This window comes from Brassica rapa, chromosome A02 (assembly GCF_000309985.2).
Source record: "Brassica rapa cultivar Chiifu-401-42 chromosome A02, CAAS_Brap_v3.01, whole genome shotgun sequence".
NCBI lineage: Eukaryota > Viridiplantae > Streptophyta > Magnoliopsida > Brassicales > Brassicaceae > Brassica > Brassica rapa.
In genome coordinates this window covers 23,116,287-23,144,268 of record NC_024796.2, presented here as the reverse complement: position 1 = coordinate 23,144,268, position 27,982 = coordinate 23,116,287, and the positions used below count along the sequence as shown (strand labels likewise).

Here is a 27,982-nt window from a genome sequence, read left to right as displayed (position 1 = left end):
TTTCACAAATTTAGAAAGTTTTTTAAAAAGTAAACTATTCGCTTCATAAATTTATATTATCGAGTAAATAATTAAACATTTAGTTTTTGTTTAATTTTTAAAATAAACTATATAGTTTAAAATTTGTTTTCATTGGTTTAAGGTAGTAAAGATTAATAATTGTTAGATAATATAATTTTTTTTTATTTAAAAGAAAATCTTTATAATTTTAAAAGTTAACATTAAAATATCTTTGAACATCATTGGTTTAAATTCGTTTTATCATTAAATATCATTTTTTTAAGGTAGTAAAAATTAATATAATATGATTTTTTTATTTAAAATAAGTTGGTTCATATCAATATATATTATACTTTTTAGTAAACTAACGGAATTACCTAATTAATTAACATTTATATGACAATTAATTATTTTGAATAATACATATTGGATAACAATGTTTGTATTCTCTCTCTTCTTTTTTAATTCTATATTATTAAAAAAATTAAACAATCACATTAATCATATAATAAGAAAATAGATTTTTTGTTATATGTTATATACAAATTTCAATAATAAATATTTATATATAAAGTAATAAATATTTATATGAAAATATCGATTTATATTTATGTCAATATCACTAAAGTTTAAATATATATAAAGTAAATGAGTCGGTATATATTCTTATGAATACAAATTATTTCTTAAATATGTGGTTTCTAATATGTTATTTGATCCTGAAAATCTCATAAATACACTATTTCAAATCTCTTATATTGGAAGCCATATATATATATATATATATATATATTATTTCATGAAAATTAAATATTTTAGTCTTGATTTTTATCCTAAAAAAACTTTTAATGAAATATCATGAAAAAATTACAATCTCCTCCTTTTGAGTTTGTTCGAATAATGAAAGATTTGATCATTCGTCTAATATTTGTTTCTCCTTAATACCTTATCTAGCTTTTATAATTGTAAGAATGAGAGATTTGAACTATTTATTACAAGTTTTCTGGTTTATCATTTAATAAATCAAACAATTTTTACTTTATTCATAATTTACATATACTAGAATAGTAAAGTATTATATATATATATATTTTTTTTTTGGTCGATATACTCTTAAGTAACTAAACCTCAAGATCGTAGGTTAATAAAATAAATAACTTGTTTTGTTGTTCTACAATTAGATGATTTTTTGACCAAACTGCTGAATATATACTAGACAAATATTTATATTTCGATTCTGCACATCTATTCTATTAAAATAGAAGTCATGACTCTTTTAACGTGTGATATTTTTAAATGTACCATCTACTAGAATTGATCGCATTATTTTTTCAATTATTAATAATCTTAATATTAAATAGAAACAATATTAGAAACACATCCGGATATCTACTCAATATCTACTCTATAACCAAATGAACTCATATCTTCGAGCCAACTCATGACTTTAAATGAATACTTTTATTCTTCGGTCAAAGACATAAACGTCTATAATTCATTCACGTCTCGGAAGTGTTACTCTATAGTAAACTAATATCATCTTTCTAGTTTCTGATTTTAAATGAATATCAAATTCATGTCAATTTTGACCGTTACAAACGTCTTCCAAGATTCTATGACTTATTGTGTTTTGAAGACAATATTTAAATTATGCTCGCTTGATACAATTACGTTGATTTAAGTTGTCCTATCATTTACTATAGATTATTTGATTGTAAGCTTTGAACATTTGTTAATAACTTACTGAACACATTGAGCATTTGGAGAAGATGAAGTTGGTGCATTGTTAACGTCATTAAGAATTTGTACCTCAATCATTTAAAACCCATCTATCTATGACTATATTTTAGGGTCTGACTGGTTCAAACGCAGCGGTTGCGGTTGCGGCTACGGGCGTTTGCGGATGCGGGTGGTTGCGGTTTCTAGCGGTTTTAAGAGATTTGTACGACTGGTTCTGCGGTTAGAAATTGGTGCGTTTGCGGGATACTTATGACTGGTTAACTACCAAATACAGCAGCGGTTAAATAATAAATTAATAATATTTACATTTTATATAATTATAAAAATATCAAAAATCATAATATTATAATAAATATGTAAATTATATTTTCAAAGTTATAGTTTTAAATTTTTAAAATTATAGAAAATATTTTTATTTTAAAATTTTATAATATTAATTAAAATATAATAGATATATTTTAGTATTTTTATAATTCCATTTTAAAAAAATTATTGAATATTTTTATTTTTGTATTTATATGGTTTTTAAAGAAAAAGAAAAAAAAATTATCTTCCCGCAACCGCCCGCAACCGCAAACGCTAGCTGGAACCAGCTTTTGATTTTAAGAGGTTCGGAGCGGTTTGAAGCGATTTGTAGCGGTTTGTATGATTGTTTCGAAACGCTGTCAACCGCTACCAACCGCAAAAGCTGCGTTTGCGTGTGGTAGCGGGGAAACCAATCAACCTCTTAGTAGTTACAAATTTTCAAACGCAAGATAAAAAACTATCATTCAGTTGCAACAATAATATATACATATTATTTAATATTCACATTAAATCAAGATTAAGTGCTAATCAGTTATAACTAATCAATGCAATATCTACTTTTATCGTTTAAGTAATAAAATATCTGTTTCTTTCATGTGTGATTTTTTTTTAATTTGGACAATCTTTTAAATTTTTATTAAATGTATTTTATTAAAACTAATAACACAGAATCTTTAAACTACTTTAATCATAATATCTTTTGATATCTTTTCATTTTAAATATATATTTTAAAAAAAATCTGTTTAAAAAGATTTTAACAAGATCTTAATTTTCAAAAATTATATGTAAATATTATCACTAATTACATAATTAGTTTTGAAATATAATTATGCATTAATATATTTAGTTATTGTTTATAAAATAAAAAATAAAAATTATATCATATTTTTATCTATTATATAATCATAATCAATCGTATCAAAATAAAATTATTGTATTGAGCTAAATATGGTAAAATCATATTAAACTAATAATTTATATATAATTTATTTTCATAATTATGAATATATATGTACAAAATATAGTAAGTTGGTAAGACATGTGAATATTCATGTTAAAAATATAATACGCTAACAAAATGACTTAACATTAGCAAACTATATAATAAATGTATAGAGTTAAGATTTTTATATATACAATAGTATAGTATCTAAAATGAATAAATGTAAAAAATATTGCTAAAAGGAAATTTAGCTTTGAAAGGTGGTCAAAATTTAGCATAAATTAAATACAAAATAATTTTAAATATGTTGTTTCATGCATATATTAATTTGTTTGATAACCAAATGCAGATACAATAAGGTAAATATATAATAAGAAGCAAAAAAAAATATATGACGGTTTTCAATAATTGATTAACTACAACATATAAACTATAAAATTATAAAATTATTGTATCTGAAATAGTTATATAAACATTTAAATATAAGATTAACTTTTTAAAAATGTACACTACTAAAGATCCAAAATAAATATCTACGTATACAAAACTGAACCGCGCGGGTCGAGATTTAGTATATTTTATAACATCTTAATATATAAGATTTGAACATATAGAGTCTGCCGGTGATTTTCTTCAAAAATTTGATTTTTAGATATGAATATGGAGTGTAACTTATTTTTACAGATATCCATCTTTTTAAATTGACACTTATGTAATTCACAGAATTTACAGAAAAAGTTAAAAAATAAACAAAACTCATATCAGTGAAACAGAAAGAACGAAAGCACAATTTTATAGAAGTAGAAAATGAAACTACTTATGCAGAGTCAATAGTAAACAAATCGAGAGCAGAAAACCTAATCTCTTTCATCATTTTACAATCGGTGTTGCCTATCTTGTTTTTGTGATTTGTGTCAGCCGTAAAATTTTATTTTTTTTGTACATATGCAGTCTTAAAAAATATATAAAATTAATTATAATACATTAACTCTTTAATAACAATGATACATTTAAAAACCAACATTTGTATTCGTCATTTTACAATTTTACAATGAACAAAGATTGTGTTGATGTAAAATATTGAAACCATTTAATTAACAAACATTAGCATAAAAAAACTTACCCGATGCGCGCAGATTATCATCTAGTATATATATTTTTATATGTAAATGTGGTCCATTCTTTTGCCTAGTCACTTTAATTTCTATTTCCAATCAAATATTCATATCTTTCCAAGCAATTATTTTACGGTATATTTTGGAATACATTTACTATAGACTTACGACAGTTAAGCGTTGAATTGAAAAGTTGTATATACTAGATTTTTTAACCGCGCTACGCGCGGATAAGATATTATATGTATTTTTTAATTCTAAAAAATAATGTATAATATTGTATTACATTATTTAAAAAATATAAAATAAGACTACATAACATAAATATATTTTATAAATTTTCTTTGTGGAAACCATTATGTTATTTGATTGTTGTACTTGATTCACATATTTGCATAGATATTTGTGATAGATGAATAACTATATTTTTATTATCAGTAAATAATATATATTTATTATATAGTATAAAAAAATGAAATTATTTATTTTTTAAACAAAGTTGTCTCATGTCGGAGATTTAGTTATAGACATATAATATTCGAAGGAGACATTTTACAGTTATCAATCTTCTTAACAGTCAAGAAACAAATCTGAATATCAAAACAATATTTCATACGATCTCTTTGTGGAATAACTGCTCAGAAGAAATTGAATTTAGGCATAAAAAAAGACTGGAAATAATGTGCAGATGTGTTATCTAAGTCAGCTTTACAAAGTACTACTATTCATAGTTCATATATCATTTAAGTCCATCATTTCTTAAACATCTTGAAATAACTGATGCTAATTAATAATAAACTTTTGGCTGAAAAAAAAATCAAATTTGTCTAATTATCACTTAAATATTTTATTAATATTGTCTAAGAAGCTTTCAATTGATATAATAGTTTAATTTTTATTTGTTTTTTTGTTAATTTTAGAGTTTTTTGTATTTAAGATTTTTTTCCATATTAAGCTTATATTTCTTTCACATAATATATATATGTCATAAAAATTACCATTAAATCAGTTTTACTTATTTATTATTTTGTTTTTAATGAAAATACACTTTTTAAATAATTTAATTTAAAATAAAATTATATATTAATTTGTTATATTCTAACAATTTGATTGATTTAATTAATTTGTTTTGGTGGATAACTTAAAAGTTTTTATATGAATCGGGGAAAGCAAGCTTATGTTGTTATATTATATTTATTTGTGTATATGGAATCTATATATAATGCTAGTGTAATAAAGAAAGAACATTATTTTTTTGTAACTTCAAAAAGATACATTCTTACAATTTGAAATTAATCAAAATTTAATAAAATCATAATTAAATAAATCTAATTGTTTTTTTCTATCTTCTTTAGTTGGATTCTCATGAAAAGAAATCGATAGGTTAAATAAATATTTCAAAATTTGTTGTGTTATTGTTTTGTCTATAAATTACAAAATTTATTGAATTGATATATTTAATTATTGCACCCTTAAATAATATTTTATTAAGACATTAGAGAATTATGTTTTGAGTTGTTTTGTCAAAATTGTACAAAAATCTATGTTTTTTTCATATTTGTCACGAAAATTTATATGTTAAACTTACTTTTACAAAATTCTTAACTTTTTCACGAAAACAAAAATCAATGTCTTTTCATATTTGTCAATTCTCACACTTTCAAAGAATATATTATCTTAGTCACTTAGTTATTTTTTTTTACAAAACAAATTATCGGAGTCTTGAAAATTGAATCCATATTATTGTAAATGTACATAAGAGTGTGATTACATATTTAGTGATTCTTGTATATGTGTTCAAGAAAGTTTCAATGGCTTAGTGGTATTTGCCCTATATTTATGTCATACTAACCCGGGTTCGATCCTCTCCTTTGCATTGTTTTTTTATTTTTTACGAAAAAATAAATGATATGACGTTGCAACTTCGAGCTCTCTGATTGGACGATTTTTTGTGCCTACGTGGACACTCTAAAAGGAGCTTATATCCTCCTTTTAGTATAGTATAGATACCAAGCTTGGTTTTAACTTATTCTCATCCCTTCCCTACCTGTCAAAAGAAATCCGACGCCACCTAAATCTGAGCCAAATAAACTCAAACCAAAATCCGAAGCGAAGTAGTAAAATATCCAGATGGTATTGAATTAGAAGAGATTGGATATCTGAATCCAAACATATAATATCTGAAAATAAACGAACATATGTATAATTAACCCTATATTCCTAGTTTACTTCCTTCATTTTATTTAAAATATTTATATTGATGTTATAAATAGCTCAAGATCAGATAATATACATATAGTTGCAGAAAAAGTGATTTGATATTCACTTAAAATGTATGTCAACATGCATCAACAAAAGTATCCAAATTCTCAAAACAACAACTAGATCATTGTCTTTCTATTTTCAAAGTTTTGTTTCCACCTATTAATCGTCCAACCTATTAAAATTTAAAAATCAGTTAAGTTAATTATAAACTTTTAGGTACAAAAAATTCAGCAATAAAAAAATGGGAAAATTTCATCTTAATCACTTTCATGATACCATTATTCATTTTTACCACCATTTTAGGGACATGTTCAAAAATATTTTTTTCATTAAGTGGCAAAAGACTCTTGTACCCTTGTTATATATATATATGATAAATAATTACTTAAATAAATAATAAAATATATATTTTATGTTTTCGAATTATACTTTTTTAAATTCAATCTTTTCCGATTTTTTTTTATTTTTTTTCATAATTTTTTTTGTGAAAATCAAAAATTATGTTTGAAACTATTTTTTTTTTATTTTTTTTAAGTATTTATTTATATATTTATTAGAATCCGTAATTTCACATTTCAAAAACCTATCCACCCCTCAGCTCTGAACCCTAAGTCTAAATTAATTAACTTTAGGAGTATAAATATTTTTTACCCATCATTAAAAGTGAGGGTAAAAATGGTTAGTGTAAACATGAAAAGTGGTACTATGAATGTGGCATATGTGGCAATTTCTATAATATTTATATAAAACTTTAATTTGACTTTAGAATATTAAAACACACAATAATATTTTATACTAGAGTCGGTCCGTGCTACGATATATGTGTTATGGAAATTTGTATTTTGTGTTGTTATTGGGGTCTTAAGTATAGGGTTGTTTATGAATATGATAGTAGTGTTTTTGTTGATTTTTTCTCACCAACATCTTAAAAACCATCAAGCATAGCTACACATCTTATACACCTTGCAACATCTTATTAAAGTGCAAAAACTATGTGGAGGCCGTGTGATTTCTGAGAACATGTTTTGACATCATGGAGAAGTAAGTTGCTTCAGAAGATCAGTCCATAACCTTCCCATTGCAGTCACTCCTTCTCAACCTGACTGTTATGAGGAATTAGCAATAAAGGCTCTAGAAATCCGTGAGAAGTCATTTGGTAGATAGAGCTTTCCTCTCTCCACACCATCATCATCATCATTATCATCATCATCATCATCATCATCATCATCATCATCATCATCATCAATTTTTATGTTTTCTGTCATCGAAAAATGATTTAATAAAGTCTGTGTTCGGTTATATAACCAAAAGCAGTTTTAGAGCAGTTGATATTAATGGATTATCTCTTTTTTTTCTTTTTTTTTTGATATATCTCTTTGATTTGTATTAAACCTCTTTATATTGATGGTTAGATACCTTTGTGAAGGTGAAGGATAGCTTGTAAAGTAGTTCTGTTTTCATGGTGATTTGAATGGAAGGAATGTACTTTTTGTGTTGTATTTTGATGTATTAGTGTACTTAGATAGCTGAGGTTTTGGGTTAAATATCGTCACCTTTTTGATAGATATTAATGTATAATGTTTTTTTTTGTTTTTTTATTGAAATGGGTTTGTTATCTATTATAGAGTTACCATGTTAATATTTATATGAAATTAATATTTTTGTTGTCTTTATGAAAACAAACTGTATATTTTAACGATACTAGTTTCTTATATAAGTACACCAATATATTAAAATTGATATTTGTTCAAAGGCAACTTTTGTAACGACCATCTTATATAATAAAAACTGGACTCTCTTTTTGAGTGTATTCGACTCTCAAGCTGTATCTTTTCACAAAAAACTTGAAGACATGCATGGTGAGTCTATGTAACGTTGTTTGTTTTCTTTAATTTTAAAACCATAATTGGTGGGTTATTATTGCTTTGTTATAGTTTTGACTCTGAAAGATAAGTTTGTGAGTACTCACGATAAGGTTTAAGTAGTGTGGAACACTTACCACCTATTCTCAGGAATATAAGAGCTCAAGGACCTATTTTTCATCTTTGGAAACTGTATAATAATGTACTCCACAACCAGCACTACATCACCCATGAAGCTTTGCTTAAAAAAATAGATCGAGACGTCCACAACATCATCTCGTCACTATCCACATGAAGAATTTTAGGAAGATACTGGACCTTTGGCTTCGATAAAGAAAACCAGATATGTTTATAAGCTGTTTGTATGTTATTGCTTCTATTATGTTTTTACTTTATCTTGGCCAGAGGCTTATAGTTTTCAGGAAATAGTTTGTAAATCAAACCTTCTTTTTTTTTTTTTGAACTACTCCAAACCTTCTTTCTTAAATGATTAAAACAGTTTTAGAAAAAGAAAGAGAACAAACATTTACCAACGTCTTGTGCTGTATTAATATTGTCATTTTAACTTTTGAAGATATTACTTTTATTTAGTTATTTACTTAGACATCCTAATCCTTTTTCATAAAACCCAATCCGAATGATGTAATTCCATTACGGCGAACTACTTTTAACTGTCACCAAAAAGAAGAAAAAGTATGAGAAATGATAAGTACATTTTTTAAATGCATAGTTTACAAATCTGTTTGCAGTGAAACACAATCCAGTGTGATGTTTTAAATCTACGATCAAGCAGCATGAAAGAATTACATAAAATATAATGTACATAGAACACTTTACAAAAATCGTTTAACATTGAAAATGAAACTTGTGATTGGGCGGTTCGGATTCTTGAGCCCAACACATGCACGTTGAATCTCCTGGTTAACAGAAACGTGTCTGTAGTGTATTGAAAAAGACATTCGCCTTAGGTCTCCAGGTTTAATGGTTTAGACTTATTTTTTAAAAACTTTTTCCACATACTAGACTAATATAGCATAAACTTATTCTTTTAGAGCGTTAGATTTGTGCATTTGGTGAAAGCGATATATCATATTGCAAAATTGTTTTCATTATAGTTATAAATAAGTTTATTTTTAAAATTTGTCTTAGGCCCTTAAAACTCTTCGCAGTGCACTGCTGGTTAATGGCTTTGACAGCTTCGTGTTGGCCGATAACCGGCGTGGAGGCTCTGCTCAATATTGGAAAAGACAGCTAGATTTATCCGACAACACTTTTCTTGGGTTTATAGACAGTAAGACAAACTCGAAGACAACACCTTCCCAAAGTCTTGGCCTCGCACAGCTTCATTCTTCTCCTAAGTGGTCTGTCTGAGTTGCTTTTCAAGCTCTATAGCTTCCTCAGTGATCTAAACAAACTAACCTTCCATTCTAAATTAACCAAAATAGAAAGAAAAATACATTTTCTGATAAGAACAGAGGAAAACATAAAACATCTAGTCTTTCCTGTTGTATGGTTCTTATCCAAGAGTTGCATTAGTAAGAACATAGAAAACATAGAATATTTAGAGATGTGGAAAGAACAATAAAAGAAAAGAAGAAACTCACGTTATAGTTTATGTTGGCGTCTTACATGTGAGAGCTCTATATTCTTATCTTTCGTGACAGCAAAAGTTTACGAACTACCACTCTCACAATAATATTCGACACTTCTCTTTTAATCTGAACAATAAAAATAGACATATGCCCATTATATATCTTCACCATTTATTTCGTAACACTACATTTTTCTGAGATTAATTTAAATTGAAGGAAGCTACTCTAGTTTAAAACCATAGACAGCTATCAATGTCGTGATCAAAACCATGATAGATTCCAAAGATCGTCAAACCCGTATAAGCAGAACATTCCCATTCGAATCTGTATTTATTTTTCTGCAGTGTTTTATTTATTCCAGAAACCTAAGTTAATCTGCTAGCCTTGACCATGAAACACAAAAGTTAAATATTTAGATTGGCAACGTTTTAGCTAGGACAAAAGAATTGCCCTTAAAAGTGACAGACAAATCGTGAGCTACCAGCATGCTTCCAACACAACTCCATATGTCAGAAAACTTCTGTAACATCTACTTCAACAACTCTCTTTTGAAAGTCTACAATCTGGGCCTGCAAGGATAGATAAAACAACAGGAATCTCATTTTTATAATTGTAATTTGTCTCCAACGTAAGCTTTTAGAGTTTCAATTATATGATGATATAATTATAAGCAAAATCAGTTGTCTTGCCATAGGTATTGACTCTCACTCAAAGATCTCATGTATTTAGCTTTGCTCATGTTGATCAGGTTCAGTTTATAATCCTATGACCCGTAGAAAGTTTGCAATCCGGGACTGCAAGGATAGATTAAACACTAAAAACCCATAATTCTGGTTTCTATTTGCCAGCGAGAAGAAAGCGAGAACAAACAGTAAATAGTCGTCTCCCATCACCTTCCCAAAACTCCATGTTCTAGTTATGAAACCAGAAACTCCAGAACACCATGAACTCTATTCCTAACGTCATATGTAGATCTTTAAGGAAAAGGGAGGCGTTTGTTTCTCAACATCACCAGAGGTATCTGAGCGTTAAGAAGAAGCATTTCGACCTACGTAAGCTCGCCGCAGATGGTGGTGGTGCTACAGAGACCCGTTGAAGTCATCAAGGAGGAGAGATAAGTTAGCCACTCTGCTTAAAAAAAGTTTTTACTGTCGTGAGGAATGAAAAGAATCAAAGGATGATGTTTACGGGATTAAGGCGTACCTTTTTATACATGGAGATTCACCGACTGAAAGGGAGGGCAGATACATTGGATGAGGAATCGTGGTAAAAGTGGGATTAAGCAGTTAAGATGATCACTAATGACGACGATTGATTGCATCCCGTAACGGTTCGAATTTCTCTTATCTGGCATAAAGAAATTCATTCTAAAGGACACGAACAGATTAACACCACTTAGATCAGCCGTAAAATCTCGTCTCCCATTACCTTCAACAAATTCCATGGTCGGTTTACGAAAAAATGAAGGTGCACGTTGAAGAAGAGGAGAGAAGAATCTGAGTCATTAGAATTAGGGTTAGGGACGAACTTTGTTTGTTTGGGGCGCAGTGAGGGCATCAGCATCAATGAACCTTGAGGGAGGTTCATAACTTCAATTTTTTATTATTATTTTTTTAAAACTTTTCTGTTTGATTTTTTTTTAAAAAAAAAAAAAAAAAAATTAAGCGGACTAATCACGGGCCACCACGTGGCGTGGGGCCCGCGATACAGTGATGAACCAGGTTCATCCCACTGAACCTGCAAGAGCTGAGTTCACCAAAAATAGAATATTTTAATTTTTTTTTTTTGGGGAAATGTGTGAACTTCTGCATTGAACCTTCAATGCAGATGCTCTGAGCAAACGATTAAAGCCCGTCAGATTTAGAATAAATGAAGCTGTGCGTTTCGGGAAGGCTGGACACGTGTCGGTGTGAAATCAATCAACTTATCTAGCTAGCAGATGACGTGGCAGCACTAGATAAAAAAAAAACTCTTTTTTAGATAGATAAATAATCATATATTATTACATAAAAATATTATAAAATCAATGCAATCATCAATACTATTAAAACAGAATATTGTTTTTTGAGATGCCTTTCTGTTTCACCTATATTTACAGATCTCTACCATTGAAATATTTAAAACCTATGATTTTAATTAAATTCTGAATTTTCTTACTTTCCTTTTATTTATACAACAGAAAACCCTATAATGATCAACTTACCCAACTAACGTAAACCATCTACATACTTAACAATATAATAAAATGGTGTGCTGGTTCAATCCATCGAAGTATAAATTATAAAGTACATGATTCTGTATATTTAAATGCCGAAACCAACATAATAAATACACATCTTTAACTTGATATCAAGTTTATAAACAAACAATTTACTTTTTTGAAAAAGTATTCACAAACAATTTACAGCATTTCAATTCCTATAGGATACCAATTCAAATGTTCTATAGAAAACTAAACCGATGTTGGTATGAATAACATCATCCAATATATCACACGTAAAGAAACAAATATATAAACAATAAATATGAAATATACGAGCGAAATAGGTGCGGGAATATTCATTAACAACAATTAACATTTTCCTAATTAAACGGTAGATAAGATATTTATAATAATCATATTTTCATAGCAATCAATTAAATGCATCAGTTTCGGAATGCTAACAACTTTCTTTCTTAAAATAAAATCAGGAAGATCTTCATAACTAAATAATTAATTCGTCAGCAAAAAAAATTATACTTGAACTAAATGATTAATCTTATTAGAAGAATAAATGAAATTATACGGGTTTGAGATTTAAAAAGGATCAGTTAAAAAAGAAACGGGTTTAAATACATGACAGATTTATGTATTTTTAAATATCTTTTTTTTGAAAAATTAATTATAAGCATTCTATATTTTTTAAACAATTCATCTTTCGTATTGAAACATAAATATTCTACAAAAAAATTGTTTTATCATGTAATCTAAGAAATATGTCATTACAAATATTTTTCTTAAGAATTTCATTTATGATAATAATTTGACATCTATTTCTGACAAATTTAGTCATAGCATTTGAATATGTTTTTCAATAATATATGTTTTGCCTATTATAAAAATATTAAACAATGTATTTTATTTTAATTCGAAATTATTATTAACAATATTAAAATTATTATGATATGTATACTTATTTTTATTTTATAATATTATGTTTGAAAAATAAACAAAATTATTAATCCTTGTGTACTAACATTTTTTTTATGTAAGCATTCAGTAAAAAATATTTTTTATATAGAACTAAATGATAATCTTATTAGAAAATATGGATCTAAATGAGTTTGAAATTTAAAAGTTCAAAAAGAGACGGGTTTAAACATGATTTTAAAATGTGTGACAAAGTGATATATACATTTTAGGGGTGGGTGTTCGGATGCCCATTCGGGTTCGATTCGGGTCTCTTCGGATTTCGGATTTTTGGGGTAAAAGATTTCAGCCCCATTCAGATTTTATAAATTTTTGTTCGGATTCGATTCGGATCTTCACGATCTCGGATAACTGTTTAAATTATTTAAAATTTTTAAAATTATATAGACTTTAAATTTCTCCAAATTTAAAAATTAAAATTATATATAACATACAATTTTGAGTAATGTTTGCCAGGATAACTAAACCTAACGTAAAAATTGGTTTGAATTGAATATTTGTTAGAGAATCAATGAATATATTTTAAATATTTTGGTCTTTTAAGTACAGTTTAGCTACTTTAGATATTTATATTTGACTTTTTCTATATATTTTTCAAATATTTTGAACAACTTCAAAATATCCAATACAATTTGGATATTTTTTGGATATTAAATATAAAATGGCTAATATATTCAAGTATATAAATCTAATTCGGATATATTGAGATATTCAAATTTTTTTAGTTCGGTTTTGGTTTTTTAGATACCAAAATTTTAAACCCGTTCGGATATCTAGAAAATTTGGGTTCACGTTCAGTACTATTTTCTCGAATCGGATTCAGTTCGGTTCTCCGGGTTCAGATTTTAACCCAGCCCTAGACATTATTTCCTGAATTCTCACAGCATAAAATATTCTGTGGTTCAAAAGGTATCAGTTAAAAAAGATACGGGTTTAAACATAACAGATTTATCTATATAAATATTATTTATTAAAAGAATTATTATAAACTTTCTGGATTTTTTTTAAAATCCATCTTTCTTATTGAAACATAAATATTATATTATATTTTTTATCATGTAATCAACAAAATATGTCATTCCAAAAATATCTATTTAGAATTTCATTTATGATAATAATGAGAAATCTATTTCTAACCAATTTAGTCATATCGTTTTTATACTTTTCTATTATATAAATTATTTTAAACCTTAATATTTTAATAATATATTTATTTGCATTCAAAATTATTATTAACAATGTTTAAATTATTATAATCTATATACCTATTTTTATTTTTTAATATTATGTTTGATAAATAAACAATCTTTGTGTACTAGCATTTCTCTACGTAAGTTTTCAGTAAAAACATATTTTTATACATAACTAAATGCTTAATCCTATTAAAAAGGATCTAAACGGGTTTGAAATTTTTTAAAAATCGGTCAAAAGTGAAACGAGCGTAAATATGAAAGATTTTTCTATGTTAACTCATGATGAAAAATTTATCTATATTAACATTTGTGACTAAGTGACATAGACATTTCTTTGGTTTTTTACAACGTAAAAATCCCGCTCTTAAAAAGCGCGGGTCAAAATCTAGTAACTGTTAAATTTACAACAATTACTTTATAAAAAAAATTAATGTCTAAGAGGATGTCTAAAGACACTGCTAATTAAAACGTGATAAGATTCAATGCAGAAGTTACTGTTTTATCGTTTAAAATGTGTGTATTTCTTTGTACTTTTTGTAATTTATTTATTAATTAAAATAATAAAAGGAAAATTGTAGTAATATTCCATAATCAGAATCCATATATTTGTTAATTTTTTTTACATGAAAATATTTTACATCTCACCTTTTTTTTTCTCATAAGACCAATTACAAATCAGTTTTAGAGGTATCCTAAAAGTTATTACAAAATGTATTTGACACTGGAAAAGCAACATATGTGTACTCAAAGATATTAGCATATTCAAATGAAGAAATAAATAGGCGCACAAACTGAAATTGACCCAGGAAAAATGGCTAACGAAGCAAGCGGAGTGGCAACGCATGACCTGAGCCATCTATAAAAAGAATGTCCATTTCTAAAATACTCATGTTGTCAACTTTTTGTTTGCTTATAAATTGATCACAAATACCAGATATAGTTGTTCAAACAAATACACAATGTTATTGACTTACCTCGTTGTATTCGTACTTCTCTTCAGTGGTTTCACAGCCAACAAAGAGGCAGATTTTCTGATTCAAAAAAATTGCAAGCGTTTGTCAGATATTCCAAGCCCGATGGATTCAGAAGAATTCCTTAAGATTTGCATCAGATCTCTTAAAGAGAATCCAGAGACCAAGAAAGTGAGAAATAAGATTGACTTGATCGTGGTAGCTACGAATAACGCGATATCGAACATAACAAACATGAAAAGAATTGTGGAGAAGTTCATAAAAGAGAAGAGATACAAAAGTAGGCTTATTAAAAAGAAGTTGGAAGTTTGTCTTAACCATTACCAAGATGGCTATGAGTGGCTAACCTCAGGTTTGAATTACCTCAAAGAGCAGGATCGTGATATGGCTTCCCCTGATTTGGGGATGGCAAACAGGGAAGTGGTTGATTGTGGGGAGAGATTCAAAAAAGGCGAAATAAATCCCTTCAAAAAAGAGAATGATGAAGTCCTCTACGTAATGACCTTCATTCCTTGCACGATTAGTGAGATGGCTGACTGTGAGACGAGTGTGACAGGGTGTTAAGTGAGTTCTATTGAAGAAAAAAAGAGATAAGAATCTATATTATTAAAGCAAGAACTATATTAGAATTCTGCTCTTAATTTTCAAACTATTTACAAGAGAATGCCACTGCTTTAATTATAGTTTTTCATAATTAATTAAAATCAGTCAGAAATATACACCAATCGATAGCAAGTATTTAGTGACCAATCACATTGCATCATTTAGTACAGTCTCTTATACAACAAAACCAATAGAAAAATCAACCTCTCTTATATACCTTAAACCAACACCGTAGCTTACGAACAATAAAACCCTATATACCAATTACAATACTATTGGAAGCAAAACCATTAATTTTAACAATAGCCTAAGATAAGGAAAGCATAAAAAGTTAACATAGGGTTTTATACAACTATTATCTTCATACAAAACAAGTCTTGCCTACAGAACGTTTGTATCACCAAATGTATCACATTATTGTTTGAAAATGATATATCAAAGTTTACAAAATGTATTTGTTTTACATTTTATTAAATTATTTAGCAAAGTTGAATATGAATATCGTCTTTATTTCCAGTAAATTCCTAAAAAAATCTCTTTTTATTAGCATTCATAATTTGATATGTCATTTTTACACAATTTGTTTTGGGAATTTTGCTAATAAAGAACAACAAAACTTAGCTGTTGTCCCCTTAGAATAGTATTAAGGATTTTTCTCCACTTAGAGCTAATATTAAGGTTAACCCAATTATAACCCTCTAATTATATAATTTTAAAAATATTAAAAGAAAAACTAATTTAAAACTAATTTTCTTAGTCCCATACCCACTCATTATTTACCGACTTCAAAACTTACGATTTGGCTGTTGCAGAGTTTTCAAGTATTATCGCCAGCTTCTCTTTGTTCGCCACCTCCACATCTCTCTCTTATTGTCCCAACCGGAAAACTCTGATAAATCCTCTCTCCGGCATCTCATGAATAACTGGTTTCATCTTTTGTGCCTTTGTACAAAGAAATCCCATGGACGCTCTGATGAACCCATGAAACATTATATGGAACTGGTAACTAATTGTTCTCTACATCTCGTTCTTGGTCAAATCAGGTGATATAAATTTTTATATACAAGAAGGATAGTGAAAGTCCAAAATTGATAATATTTGGTTTTGTTCAAGGGGACAATAGTATAGTTTTGTTAATTCATGATATTCAAACCTGGCCACCAATCAATATCATTTAATACAAACAAACTAAACAATCTGCTAGATACAATTAATATATGAAAACAATATACATGTTGATTATTTTTGAAGCTTTTAGCTAACTCTATAATTATTAGCTTTGGTAACAATCATAATCATTTATAGCAATAACGGAGAATATAAATATATTTAAAACAATTTTCTAAATTATGGTCACCGAATTTGTCTCATCGTTAAAATAGAATCCACAATATTAACTACTCTCTCTTTTCCCAAAACTAAGATGTTTTAGATTTTTTACTTGTTCCACAAAAATAGTTTTCTATATGTTTAAGATACTTTTTTATACTTTTAAGAAACATTAAATAAAAATATCTGACCTGATTAAATTTCATTGGTGAAAAGTTATTGAAAATGCATAATAAAGTAAAAGAAAATTTTAATTATAAACATTTATTGAATTCTTAATAAACGTGAACACTTTATAAAATCTTACTTTCGGTAACAGAGGAAGTATATTTTAATTTTGAAAATCCTTCAAGATACGATTCAGAATATTCTCCAAGGTATCCCGAAAAATACGAACCTAAATACCTAAACGTGTTTTCCCATTGTTATTATAAATATGATTACCTAGAACGCTTCATAAACAAACCACTACCAACAAGACATCTCTATGGCTGCTAATATGAAAATTACTGCGATTAAAGATTTGAAGACTTATAGATCAAGTTGGTTGGTTCATGTCAAGGTCTTACACGCTTGGAAACAACAATTCTTAATACTAGCAAGGGAAACGTACCTCATTGCTGTAAGAAAACCCCAACTGTCGTTGATCTCTTACCAGGTGTCCCTTATAATCAACAGTTCTCAAACTGTTGCAAACGCCAGGTAGTTAGAGCTTGGGGTTAAGATCCATCATCCGCTGTATCACAGTTTCAGGTTAGTGTTGGTTTGGCTGGAACTACGAACAAAACTATTAAGCTTCCAAAGAACTTCAAGCTTACTTTTATAAAAAAAAAAAGAACTTCAAGTTGCTTGGTCCTGGGCTTGCTTACACTTGTGGTCCTGCCAAAATCGTGCCGTCTACAGTTTTTCTCATGACTGACAAGGAGGAAAATACAAGCTTTGAGTAAGTAAACTTAGAAGAGCAAATCTTACGCTTAAGCATCATTGATCTTGATCTCTAAACAACATTGCAAACTTATGCTTCTGCAGTGACATGGAATGTTGCATGCACATACTCACAGTTTCTAGCGAGACGTTTGACTTCTTTCTAAAGCCTTCAAAGGTTAGTTTTTCCCAATCACGTTTAAATTTTTTTAAAATCCTCAAAGTCTTCGTAAAATTTCTCACAGCCATTTTACCAAAAAAAAAAAAAAAAAAAAAAATTTCTCACAGCCCACTTTTTGTTGTTTTAACGTGTTATGTTGATTTTTTCTTTAAGCCAGCAACTTATGGCTTTAGAATATATTTATGGTTCATTTTTAGATTATAAAGCCTTAAAAGTTTTCAAAGCCACTTTTTATTAATTCGTTATCTTTCTTTATGGAATTATTCACCAACCAATAGGATTTCATTATTTCAAATTCGATATTTTTTTAGAAAATAAAACAAAATATTACCAAATTATATTATGTTTTTAAGGTAAAAAAAATAGTTGTTACAGAAACCCTAAACCCTATACTCTAAATTCTAAATCCTAAACCCTTGAGTGTTTTAGTTTTTAGTGTTTTTGATTTAGATTTTAGGATTTATCCAAGGATTTAGGGTTTAGGGATTAGGATTTAGGGTTTAGGGTTTAATTTTTTTCTGACGATGTTAAAAATATTTTTTTTGTAATTACTACAATTTTTTATTTATCTTTTTATTTTATAAACATAATATAACTTGCCAATATTTTGTTTTCTTTTATAAAAGATATCGAATATGAAATAACACAACCCTATTGGTTGGTGAACCTAGGTTCACCTTAAGGGGTGAACCCAAAAATAAGCCGCCTAGAGGTGAACCCAAGAATAAGTCTTCTTTACTTAGGTTCTCTTTTGTCATCTTTCCGTAGGAACCTCTAAAGCATTTTTACAAGTTTCATCTAGATAGCATGAATTTAACTTGGATATTTCAAATACTTTCTCTATTCTTAACTTCTAAATTTTCTTTAAATAATTAACTAACCAAAAAACATATTCTTGAAAGAGTTTGTTCTTCCGACACCTCTCAGTTTTAAATATAATATTTTTTAAAATCATCCCCTATATATTAATCTTGGAGCATTACGACATGTTTTTGTAGCCACGTGTCATCACGAGAATGATTCTTAGAATTGTTAGAAAATAAGTTGGTCTATATAAACATATACTATGTTTTTTATTAAACTAACTATCAAATTAATTAGTAGTGTACAAAAGAATATTTTTTCTTTCCTTAAATAAAAACTACGAAATTACCCAATATGGTTAACATATATATCACAATTAATGGTTATGAATAATACATATTTGATATAAAAAAATTCTAACCTCTTTTTTTTTGTTTAATTTTATACTATTAAAATAAATTAAACAATCATGTTAAGCATATAATAAAAACAATTAGAATTTTTCTTATATGTTATATTTTGAATTTTTAAAAACAATTATAAATTACTAAAAATGGTAAAAGTCCCACATTAAAAAATTTGTGATCAATGGTTTAACTTTTTTTGTTCAAGCAAGATACAAATGATCATATATCATAGGGGTTGGCGTTCAAAAAACACGTTCGGGTTTGTATCGGATATTTCAGTATAAAGGTATAGAACCCGTTCGGGTATTTCTACACTTCGAGTCGGGTTCGGGTATTTTATGTTCGGGTTCAGATATTTTGGGTCGGGTTCAGATATTTAAATTTTGAAAAAAAATAAATAAATTATTCATTGTTTAAGTTTTTTGTATTTAAAATGTATTTTAACTTAACTTTTTTTTTAATTTTTGAGAGATTAAACTATTAATAGGTTTGGAGATAAAACTTTAAAAATAAAAAGAAGATAATTTAGTTGTTGTTTTGAAAATTTAGATGCAACTTTTATTAATGCAAGAAACAAGAACGTGATATGTATTTTAAGTGAGTAGCAAATGATTTTGTCCATAATTACTTGTATATTATCTAATTTTAAGAAATAGGAATCATTAATATAAATATTTTGAATAAAATGAGAAAAATAAACTAGAAATATAGTGTATATTATACTTATGTTTGGTTATCTTCGGATATCCATTCGGATTCGGATATTACCGTTCGGACTCAGATTTTACCCGAACTGGTGAAATAAGTAATTTGTTTTATTGTTCTAATAGATGATTTTTAGACCAAGCTGATGAATATATACTAGTCAAATATTTATATTTCGAGTCTGCATTTATATTCTATATATAACATGTTGATATATTAGATTTGAACACTAACCTGTTAATATAGTTTGGCGGTGATTTTTTTCAAAATTTTAATTCTTAGATATGTATATGGAGTGAAACTAATTTTTTTACATATGTTCATTTTTTTAATTGACACTTGTAATTCACTGAATTCATAAAAGAAGTTAAAAAAAAAAGAAACTAAAAAAAAAGAAACTTAATTCATATCAATGAAACAAAGACGAGCACGAAAGCACAATTCTATAGAGGTAGAAAATGAAATCACTTATGGAGAATCAATAGTAACCAAATCGAGAGCAGAAAACCTAATCTCCTTTCGTCATTATACAATCGATGTTTTTTATTTGGTTTTCGTGATTTGTGTCAACCGCAAAACTTAATTTTCTTTTTTGCATATGAAGTCTTAAAAATAATTGAAATGAAATGTAATACGTTAACTTTTCAACAACGATGATATATTTAAGAGACCAACATTTGTATTCATCATTTTATAATCAATAAAAATTGTAGTGTTGCAAAATATTAAAATCATTTCATAAACAAACATTATTATAAGAATTCACTCCGCGTAAGCGCACGGGTTATCATCTAGTGTGTTTGTATAACAAACATACCTCTTATAGATAATTAGAAAAGCATGTGTTTGTATAACACTCTGATGTTCAACGTAATACCAAATTCCACGGAGTGGAGTGGTAACGCATGACATGAATGAGCCATCTAAAAGAAGGCATGTGTTGTGTTGTTTCTCCTCTTTAACCGTTTCATGGCCAACAGAGTGTCAGATTCTCTGATTCGAAAATATTTGAAGAAAAATATAGAACATGAAAAGTTTCAAAAAAAAAATGCAGACAAATAGGTTTTGTTTGCTTATAAATTCGATCATTAGTGACCGTATATAACTCTTCAAACAATACACAATGTTGTTGATTTACCTCGTTGTGTTCGTTCTGGAGAGAGGATGCCCCCATCTACTTTTGTATTTCTTTAACGATTAGCTTTATTTTGGAACAAGTGCCCCCAGTTAAAAAAAAATATGTATAGTGAAAATTTTTGTATGTACCCCCAATTATATTTGATCCTAGATCCGCCCCTGTTCTTATCTTCAGTGGTTTAACAGCCAACAAAGAGGCAGCTTCTATTATTCAAAAAAAAAAATGCAAGTATATTTCCAATTTAATTAGAAGCCCGTTGCCGTTAGACACCGAAGAATTCTATAAGTTTTGCATCGCATATTTCAAAGAGAATCCCGAGAGCCAGAAAGTGAAAAATATCAATGATTGACCCTGGTAGGTACGTAAAACGCTATAGCAACCTAACGAACATGAAAAGAATTGGAGGGAAGATTATAAAGAGAAGAGTTTTAAGAGTAGTAAGAAGTTTTTGGAAGATTGTCTTAAGACTTACTCAGATGGCTATCACTCATAACCTCAGCTTTGAATACCTGAAAGCGTGAAAATGGGTAAGGCCTCACTTTGTGACAAAAAAAAAAAAGAAAAAAAAAGGGTAAGGCCTCACATGTTCTCAAGAAGGTAAGAGATGGATGGACTCGTAATTTGTGAATTGTCATTTAACGGCGAGAATTAACAGATATCTCCCCTGAGAAAAAGAGAATGATGTCTATGTTGTTATCGACATTCTTACTCGTTTAATAGCATTACTCATCCACACGCATTTAAATAGCTATCAAACTACTTTAGTTAGGGTTGTGAAAAAAATCAGAATTCGAAGAACCGAATCCGATTCGGAAAGTAGTATCGAACCGCCAAAATTGGTTAAATATACGAAAAGGTTCAAAATTTTGATAACTAAAGAACTAGAACCGAATCTGATCCGAACCGAAATATTTTGGTATCTGAATATATCCGCATTAAATTTATAATTCAATATATTAGTTATTTTTAAATTTAATATTCAAAATATATATAAAATATATAAGATATTTTGAAGTTTTCCAATATACTTAAATATATATACAAACAGTCAAAAGTAAATATCTAAAATAGCAAAAAAAATCTCACAACATCAAAAATACTTAAAATATCTATTGATTATTCATCCAAATCTTGAAACCAAACCAATTTTTATGTTAAGTTTAGGTATTTTAGCATACATTATTCAAGTATATATGTTATATATTGCTATATTTTTAAATTTGAGAAATTTAAAGAACATATGAATTTAAATTTTTTAATTATAATTTAAACGAGTAATCCGAACCCGAATCATACTCGTAAAGAACCGAACCGAACTAAAATTAATAAATATCCGAATGTGGTTGAAATCTTTAACTCTGAAAATCTAAAACCTGAACAAACCGGAACCGAATCTGAATAGGTACCTGAATGCCCACTACCAAGTTTAGTGGAGCTGCTGGCCCCTTATAGCGCCTAATTAAGGAATAGGGTGTTAAGTGAGTTTTACCAAAACAAAAGTTAAGAATAAATATGATTAGTTCTCGTTAATAGCTTTATTTTGTACAAGATATGAGCCCGCTGCGTTGCAACGGGCTTTGTGTAATGTTTTAATTTAATTAAAAATATAAAATAATAAATAATTTTATTGTAGTTTTATGATTGTTTTTTGCATATGTTGTTTGAGATTTATTTTATAATTAAAACTTATTTTTGCACATAAGTTTAAGTTAATATTTGTATTTTATAGTCATGGTACATAAATGAATTGTTATAAACTTTGTACTTAGGATTAGATAAAATACTATATCTAAACGTTTAAACTGAACACAACCCAAAATAAGAAACTGAATGAAAAGTAAAAAGAAATGAAAGTCAAATACACCAATCGAGTCAATGACAACATTATACATGTTCTTATGTAATAATTTAATGTTTTATAAAATAATTCCTTAAAATTTTATTTTGTTAGGATTTATTTTTAAAAAGGAAAACATTCTATTTTATAAATCTCGTTTTTATTTACAATTAAAAAAAATTTAATACTCTTTTTTGTTTAAGATTTTAGAAAAAGAAAATTACTATCATATAACCTATTACAATTTTCTCTGTAGAAGAAAAAAAATTGCTATCAAATAATTATTTTTAGTTAATAATAAAAAATTTACATTTTGTATCAATACTAATTTTACACTTCTTTTGTTAATTAAATAATATTTTGTATCATGTTCATCATCAAATACTCTCTTAAAAATATCATCAAATAATTTTTTACAATTCTCTTTTGGTTAGGACTTAAAAATATGATACAATTTTTTTTTGTTTATCATAAGATGTAAATACTCTCTTAAAAATTATGTTAGCATCATAAGATAGCATCATAAGATGTAATAAGGATAATAAAAGGTTGAGTTGTATCAAGAAATTAAAGGAAAATACCGAGGTAATACTCTTCATGTAAATACTATTGTGTTTTGTAAAAATAATATGTAAAAGTTTAAACCTAAATATAGATGTGAAAATATTTGTATCTATTTTTGGTCATGCCTTTTTAACATACAAAATTATCTATTAAAAACGAAAGTTAGTTCCTTATAAGACAAATAATAAGAGTACTTTAAAATTTTCTTTCACTTAGCTACAATTTTTTGATTGTCTGATGATGTCAAATGTCAAATGAATAATAATACTAGTTATATAAGAATTTGAACATAAAATCATATATAAATTATAAGCAAAATCAGAAATAGTCACATTTTTATGTTTTATATTCGATTGAAGGATATTTATAAATAAGAAATTATAAACTAAATAAAAAATTGATCGATAGTATGAGAGAATATTCGTCCAAAAAAAAAACAGTTTTAAGTTTTTTTTAAAAATGTACAAGAAAAAATCGTTTTGGTTGTATGAGATATTATATGCCCAAAGTCTAGAATTATCCAATCCCCTACATATTAATTGAGTGTCATTTAAAAAGTTATAACCTTAAATTTTTACTAATTAAAAAAAGATAGGTGTCACTTAATTACGATATCAATTTTGCCTACTTGACAGTTTAAGAATCAATTGAAAAATGTTGGTCCAAAATCTTATTACTAGAGAACATTATATTAACTAAAAATATAAAAAGTATGTATTGTTTCCTTAAATAAAAGCTACAGAATTACCTAATATGATTAACATATATATGATAATTAATGATTATGAATAATAAAGATTTGATAACAATTTTTGTATCCTTCCTCATTTTTGTTTAATTTTATATTATTAAAAGAAATTAAACAATCACATTAACCATATAATAAAAGAAATTAGATTTTTCCTTATATGTTACGTTTTGAATTTTTTAAATGACTTTAAATTACCAAAAATGTTAAAAATCCCTTTGAAAAGTTTGCGATCAATGGCTTAATTTTTTTGTTATAACAAGAATATATATATATATATATATATTAATATCGTTTAAATTAAACTATGTACCATTTAAAAATATATAAATATGTTAATTTTGAAATTTGCATTGAAAGTGTATTGAGACCTTAATATTTTAATTTTGAAATTTGCCTAGAACAGATATGAACCATCATCATTTTTTTAAATGAGCCTAAAACAGTTTTAATAATTAACTAAATTGGCATGTACATAGTAAAATATGTTTTGGTTTAAAAATTGTTGCATACCCAAAATCTGTATGAACCATCATTTTCGTTTAAAATTTTGTCAGAATAAAAGTATAGGATTGGGCAAAAAATCTGAATCCATAAGAACTAAACCAAGGCCCATCCAAAGAATAGTACTGAACTTTAACAAAAATTGGTTAGATTTCTGTATGGATTCAAAATTTTAGTATCTATAGAACCGGATCCGAACCCGATCCAAACCATATATTTTTGGTATCCGAATATATCCGTACAAGATTTATATACTTAAATATATTAATTATTTTAAAATTTAATATCTAAAGGAAAATACAAAATATATAATACGTTTTTAAGTTGTCCAAAATACTTGGAAATATATACAAATAATTATAAGTACATGTTTAAAATAGCTAAACAATACTTAAAATACCTAAAATACTTAAATTATCTTTTGATTTCCTATCCAAAAATTTAAGCTAAACCAATTTTATGTTGAGTTTAATTATTTTGGTATACATTATTCAAAATTATATGTTATATATTATTTTAGTTTTTAGTTTTTGAAAAATTTAAAGTATATATGAACTTTAATTTTTAAAAAAAATTTAAATAGATTATCCGAACCCAAATTTGAACCAACCCCGCAAAGATCCAAACCGAGCCAAACCCTCAAGGATCTGAATCGAACTAAATGTACTCGAATATGTCCACCTCTAATTAAATGTAAAAAAAAAGTTATTGATAACAAAATGTATATATTGTTTATAATATTTGAGTATTTTATATTTTTTTTAAATCACTCTGCACAGAGTGCGGGTAATTATCTATTGCTATAAGAAAACAGTGGCTTTTAAATAATGTTTAATTCTTGTTTTGTAGAATTTACGAGTGGACTGAACGATATTATCCGGAGCATGGAGCATGGAGCATAATATTTTTAAACATTGGAGTGGAAAAGCGTGACATATAAGCACTCTAAAATAAATCGTTGTGGTAGAGAAATATATCGGTACGATTAATGGATCAGGACGTTACCCAAATTTTCACCATGTATTCTCTTCCTTCAATAGAAAAAGAAAAGGCACTGTTTTAAATCATCTTCTTCTTTTTTGAAACTTTGCTTTTAAAAATATTTCTACATAATTGTGTAGTAAATGCACACACTTTGAGTTAAGATGTTTGCACGCCACTCAATACGTTTGAACACATTTATCTGGAACCGACGAATCAAACATAACCGAAACGAAAAACAATATTCGATTCAGATTTTTATCTTATCAATTATCCGGATGGATCCTAAATTTTTAAAACTGAAAATCAAAACTGAACCGAAATCGAATAGATACCTGAATTTCTATAATATGTATATAGTTTACATACTTCTAAATATTAACTATATTTAGTTTTCAAATGATCAAATAATTTAAAAATATTATTTATATACCAAAATATCCCAAAAATGAATTCCATAATACATTTTTGAAATATTTAAAATTATCCAAATTTTTATCCAAAAACCTGAAATATCTGATATTTAATTCAAAAATCCGAATTTCTACTTTTTAATCCGATTTGACAAAAAAAAACTAGAACAAAAATTGAACCAAATGGTATCCAAAATTAACTTGGATATTAGCCGGTTCCTAACTTTGTTATCCGAACGAACCGAAAATTGAAATAATGAATTGAAACCAAACAAAATTTTCTAAATACTGCAAAGATCCTAAACCTATAGAACCGAAAAAACAAAAAACTGAACCAAATGCCCATAAATACCAATAATCTAAGAAAGTCAATACTAAAAGGTGAATATTTGTTTTCGATATTTGTATGTATGATATGGAAACACATCAAAATGAGTTGACTAAATCTAAAGCGTACATATGTAAAGCATATATTGCATGTTGACCAAGTTAATATAAATTGATTATTTGAGAAATAATCCTTAAAAGTGAATATGTTAACATCCCTTACGACATATATATATACAACATCCTTGTGAATCAAAAACTAAACATCGTATTCATCAATCCTCATTTCTCACAAAGAAAAAAAAATGAAGTTCTTCGTTTCAGTTGCATTGTTCTTTCTCTTCTTAAACTGTTTCGCTACCGCGCAAACTCTTATTCAAGATTCTTGCAAAACAGCTGCATCAAAAGACCCTACTCTCAAATATGATTTTTGCGTCCAATCTCTTGAACAAGATCCACAGAGTAAAACCGCAACTACTCTAGAAGGATTGGTCTTAGCATCAATTACTTACGCTGAGTCCAAAACAACTAACGTGAATAGTTGAGACTATTCTCAAGAACAAAACGTATCCACCGGGTACTGAACCTGCGTTAAGCACTTGCGTAGAGCTTTATGACGATGCTAATAATTCTTTAAATGAAGCTTTGATGAACGTTAAATCCGCCGATTACAAAAGTGCTAATGTGGATCTGAGTGCTGCTTCGGATGAACCGGGCACTTGTGAAGATGGTTTCAAAGAGACGCACGCGAAATCTCCCATTACAAACAAGAACAATGTTTTGTTTCAGAAGATTTTGATTCCTTTAGCTTTTACAAATATGCTCTGATGAAATTACCATAACTTCTTGTATTATGTGATATGAATTTTCCTTTATCTAATAATAAATAATAGCAAAGGAACATTATTTTATTGGAAATTTTTGCTACTATTTGAAAATTGAAATTATTAAACACTAAAATAGTATTTGCAAAAAGACAGAAAATTAAAATACTTTATGTGTCTGATCACAATTTTCGACTTAACATCGTTGACAAATCGATGAGTTGACGGTTTTCAACATATCACTGTCATTGTCATCGTCATTAGTGATATGTCAGAAATCATTATTATCAACGATGATATGTGAGGAAAATTTTAAAATATTTTTTTCTGTAACTTTTTCAGTTTTCAATCTTTTTTTAACGTATTGAAAAATTGTTTGAATATTTTGATTTATTTTTTAATTTTCAATTTTTTTTTGTTTTTGAGGAATTTTCTTTTATTTAATTTTCTATAGTGTCTGTATTTTTATTTTAATAATTAAATATTTATTTTTAAAAATGCACAACATCACTTTT

General features: G+C 27.2%; 1 long non-coding RNA gene and 1 pseudogene across 2 annotated transcripts; one reads left to right on the top strand and one right to left on the bottom strand.

The window, feature by feature from the left end:
* Positions 1 to 5,890: 5,890 nt before the first annotated feature.
* LOC103853763 lies at positions 5,891 to 17,675 on the bottom strand. Of its 2 annotated transcripts, none has more exons than XR_004455546.1 (3): positions 15,542 to 15,645; positions 15,182 to 15,238; positions 5,891 to 10,393 (listed from the first exon to the last, which is right to left on the bottom strand). It is a non-coding gene; the product is annotated as an uncharacterized LOC103853763 (long non-coding RNA). The 2 variants fall into 2 exon arrangements; XR_004455545.1 differs by having other exon boundaries at positions 7,322 to 7,332; positions 9,548 to 10,393; positions 15,182 to 17,675.
* Positions 17,676 to 22,369: 4,694 nt separating this feature from the next.
* LOC103853762 lies at positions 22,370 to 27,554 on the top strand (annotated as a pseudogene).
* Positions 27,555 to 27,982: the final 428 nt, after the last annotated feature.